General features: G+C 40.0%; 1 non-coding gene across 1 annotated transcript; it reads left to right on the top strand.

Moving 5' to 3' along the window:
- The first annotated feature begins 4629 nt into the window (after nt 1-4629).
- On the top strand, nt 4630-4736 carry LOC132305626 (small nucleolar RNA R71). The gene has a single exon (XR_009481658.1). It is a non-coding gene; the product is annotated as a small nucleolar RNA R71 (small nucleolar RNA).
- Nucleotides 4737-4995: the final 259 nt, after the last annotated feature.

Raw genomic sequence — 4995 nt, 5'->3', positions numbered from 1 at the left:
CCTTTTTATTGCCCAAAGTGCTTTGTGTTCTAGCTCAACCGGAAGATGACAAGGCTTCCCATAAACAAGTCTATATGGAGACATGCCTATTGGAGTCTTGTAAGCTGTCCGATAAGCCCACAAAGCATCGTTCAATTTTCTTGACCAACCTTTTCGGGTCGGATTGACAGTTTTTTCAAGAATATGCTTGATTTCCCTATTTGACACCTCGACTTGCCCACTTGTTTGGGGATGGTAGGGAGTGGCCACTTTATGTGTGACGGAGTATTTCAAGAAAAGTTGTTTCAAGAATTGATTACAGAAATGTTTTCCTCCATCACTTATCATAGCTCTTAGCATACCAAAACGAGCAAAAATATTTGATTTAACGAATGCAATTACCACGGAGTGGTCATTCGTTTTGGTAGCACAAGGCTTAACCTATTTTGAAACATAATCAACGGCAACGAGGATGTATTGAAAGCTATAAGACATTGGGAATGGTCCCATAAAGTCTATGCCCCATACATGAAGATTTCAACAATGAAGACTGAAGTTAAGGGCATCATGTCTCTCTTTGACATTGATCCCAACTTTTGGCACCGAACACACACCTTGCAAAAGTTATAGGCATCTCGGTGGATAGTGCGCCAGAAGAGCCCACTCTGAAGAACCTTCAAAATGGTCTTTTTTCCACTGAAATGCCCACCACAAGCAAGTGTGTGACAAAACACAAGGACGCTCGGAACTTCACTTTCCGGCACACATCTTCTTATGATTTGATCCGGGCAATAACGAAACAGAATGGGATCTTCCCAATAGTATTTCCAGATGGTAGCAAAGAATCGGTCCTTTTCTTGTTTTGACCAAGTAATGGGAAGTTTGCCGGTTACAAGATAATTAACAATGTCGGCAAACCAAGGCAACGTCCCATTTGAGATTTGAAAGAGTTGTTCATCCGGAAATGATTCATGAATTTTAAGATTTGGAGAAGATTCAACCATTAATCTAGACAGATGATCGACAACGACATTGTCGGAGCCCTTTTTATCCTTGATTTCAAAGTCAAATTCTTGAAGAAGTAGAATCCATCTTATCAAGCGAGGTTTGGTTTCCTTTTTCATTAAAAGATGCCTAAGAGCGGCATGATCAGAAAACACAATTACCTTGGATCCTAAGAGATATGACCGAAATTTATCAAAGGCTTATACTATGGCAAGTAACTCTTTCTCGGTGGTAGAATAATTCAATTGGGCACCTGAGAAAGTCTTACTCCCATAGTATATAGCATATGGTAGTTTACCTACCCTTTGCCCCAAAACAGCACCCATTGCGAAGTCAGAAGCATCACACATAATCTTAAATGGTAATGACCAATTTGGAGGTTGCATGATGGGAGCGGATGATAGAAGAGTGCGAAGTTGATGAAAAGCATTTAGGCATGCTTCATCAAAGACAAATGGAGTCTCCTTGGCAAGAAGGTTGCACAAGGGTCTAGCAATTTTGCTAAAGTCTTTGATGAACCGGCGATAAAAACCGGCATGTCCTAGAAATGAGCGGATTTCTCTCACCGTAGTAGGTGGAGACAATTCAGAAATTAGCTCAACTTTTGCTCTATCTACTTCTATTCCTCTTTTAGAGATGACATGTCCAAGCACGATTCTTTCTTGAATCATGAAATGGCTCTTTTCCCAACTTAACACAAGATTAGTCTCATGACATCTTTGAAGCACTTTTTTGAGATTTTGGAGACACGAATCAAATGAGGACCCAAAAACCGAGAAGTCATCCATGAAGATTTCTAAATACTTCTCCACCATGTCCGAAAAAATTGACATCATACACCTTTGGAAAGTGGCAGGAGTATTGCATAATCCAAAAGGCATCCGTCGATAAGCAAATGTACCGAAAGGACATGTGAAGGTGGTCTTTTATTGATCTAATGGATCTAGGGCCACTTGATTGCACCCCGAATAACCATCTAGGAAGCAATAATATTGTTGCCCAGCCAATCTTTCCAAGATTTGGTCAATGAAAGGTAATGGAAAATGGTCCTTCCTAGTGGCAAAATTCAGCTTTCGGTAATCTATGCAAACACGCCATGAAGTGGCGGTGCGTTTCGAGATGAGATCACCCTTAACATTTTCAACAACTGTGATTCCCGACTTTTTGGGAACCACTTAAGTTGGACTAACCCACTTGGAATCAGAGATAGGATAAATGATTCCCGCATCTAGAAGTTTCACAACCTCCTTCATGACAACTTCCTTCATATTTGGGTTCAATCTCCTTTGAGCATCCTTAAATGGCCTTTCATCCTCTTCCATGTGTATGCGATGCATACAAATAGAAGGGTCAATGCCTTTTAGGTCAGCCACACTCCATCCAATGGCTTCTTTATTAGCTTTAAGCACTTCCAAAAGATCATTCTCTTGGTCATTTTCAAGATTGGAAGCAATGATGACCGGAAGAGTCTCTTTTGGGCCTAAGAAAGCATATTTTAGATTTGATGGAAGGGGCTTAAGCTCAAGAATAGGAGGAGAGATGAGAGATGGAACTGGTGGCGTACTAGAGAGTGAAGGAAGAGGTTCTTTCTTGCTTTTCCAAGGTGGGTAATCCAAAGTGGCCACAGAGTCTATTAAAGCATTCACCTCACTTATGGATCCTTCTGTGTCAAAACCACAACTTTCAAACATTTCACAAAGGCACGCCTCAAGAGGGTCCTTAGAGAGAATAAAGGGAAGAGTCTCCTCTATGGTTTCATCTAAGACATCTATTAGGAAACACTCGTCTTCATCTGTGGGATGTTGACTTGCATTGAAAACATTAAGTTTAACCATCATGTTGCCAAAAGAGATGTCCATAATGCCAGATCTACAATTAATGGTGGCATTGGCAGTGGCATGGAATGGCCTTCCTAGGATGACTGGAATGTGATTGGTGAGATTAGGGACTGGCTCAGTATCTAGTACCACAAAATCAACCGGGAAATAAAATTTATCAACCTTAATTAGAATATCCTCAACAATTCCCCTTGGTTTCTTAATTGATCTATCGGCTAGTTGGATTACTACCGATGTTGGCTTCAAGTCCCCTAATCCTAACTGCAAGTAAACAGAGTATGGAATGAGATTGATACTTGCACCTAAATCAAGGAGAGCTCTACGAACCTCTTGGTTTCCAATAACACAAGAAATAGTCGGAGCACCCGGATCCTTGAACTTAGGAGGAGTGTTAGATAGAATGATAGAACTCACTTGTTTCGTTAAAAGCACTTTCTTAAGGTCCCTTCCCTTACTTTTCCTCTTTTGTGTGCACAAGTCCTTCAAGAACTTTGCATATGGTGGAATTTGCCTAATTGCATCTAGAAGAGGAAAATTAATTTTTACTTGTTTAAACACTTCCATCATATCATGAATTTTCCCTTCTTGTCTCCCAAATGATGAAGTCTCTCTCAAAGCTTGAGGAAATGGAGCTTTTGGCTCATAAGGCTTCTCTAATTGGGGAGATGATGATGAAGATGACGGAATGTCCATTTTGGAACCACTAGCATCCAAAGAAATAGGAATAGGATTTGGAATGGGACGGATGCTACCACTTGGTTGCTTCAGTTCATTATCCTCCTTAGGTACCTCTACCTTATTATCCACTTTCCTACCACTCCTCAAGGTAGTAATTGCTTAAACTTGTTCATTTCCAGAAAATTCTGATGAAGGACTTGCTTGCGCCATAAATTGCCCCTTAGGATTGGTCTCAGTTTGACTAGGCAACTTACCTTTCTCTCTCACATTTAAAGAATTAGCTAATTTCCCAATTTGAGCTTCAAGCTTTGCAATTGATTGAGAGTGAGAATGAAACAATTGATTATCTTTTCGAAGATCACCTAAGGCTTGCAAGACCTTATCCTCAAAAGTGAAACTTTTAGGAGGCGCTTGATTTGGATTAGAGTAAGATTGAGAATTTGATGCTTGAGGTTGAGAATAGGATTGAGAATTTGATGCTTGAGGTTGAGAGTATTGATTCACATTCTGAGGATAGAATGAAGGACGGTAACCTTGAGAATTCTGATTTTGATTTTAGAGATGTGGGGGAACATACTTTGCTTGGTAACCTTGATTTTGAGGAGGGTTTGCACCGTCTCCTTGATTTCTCCATGCAAAGTTAGGATGATTTTTCCACCCCGGATTGTAAGTATTGGAATAAGGGTTGTTCCCTTGATGAATGAAAGCTGCATTTGCTTGTTCTTGAGACTCACTTGGTATGACTTGTCCAAGAGGGCAATTTGAAGTATGGTGAGTGTAACTAGAACAAGTCATGCATATTTCATTGGAAGGATGAGAATAAGATTGAATTACCGAACCTTGATTCAAAAGGAATTTATCAAATCTTTGAGTAAGATTTTTGACCTCGACGGCAATTTCCATAGAAGAGTCTATTTGATTTAGAGCTTTCTTTCCTCCCATATTTGCTAGGTGACCACTCCTAGAAGATGAAGATCTATGCATTGAGTTTTTACTCATTTTTTCGAAAAGAAGCCAAATTTCATCTTCATTTCTTTCTATGTAGCTTCCGCTACAAGAAGCATCAACAATGCCCTTATTGGCATCGGATAAACTTGAAAAGAAACATTGAACTAATTGCCACTTAAGAATGTCATGATGTGGACATTTTCGTAGCAAGTCATTCAAACGTTCCCATGCTTCATGAAGGGGTTCTCCTTCTTGTTGTTTAAATTCAAGAATGGAAGTTCTCATGGCATCGGTTCGACTTGCGGGGTAATACTTCTTTGGGAACTCTTGTTGCAATTGTGCCCAAGAGGTGATTGTATTTGGCCGCAAGTTGTTAAACCAATATTTAGTTTTATCCCGAAGAGTGAAAGGGAAAAGCTTAATTTTTAGGACTTCTTCCGGAACATCCGTGATTTTCACGGTGGAACAAACTTCCAAGAACTCATCTAAATGATTATAAGGCTCTTTATTGCTCAACCCATAGAAAAGGGGGCACATGTTAATGGTG

This window comes from Cornus florida, unplaced genomic scaffold, assembly GCF_030987335.1.
Source record: "Cornus florida cultivar Cherokee Brave unplaced genomic scaffold, ASM3098733v1 CherokeeBrave_3.0.0_Hap2_Chr04, whole genome shotgun sequence".
Lineage (NCBI taxonomy): Eukaryota > Viridiplantae > Streptophyta > Magnoliopsida > Cornales > Cornaceae > Cornus > Cornus florida.
The sequence above is the reverse complement of the archived record's forward strand: the minus strand, read 5'-3'. Positions and strand labels throughout refer to the sequence as shown.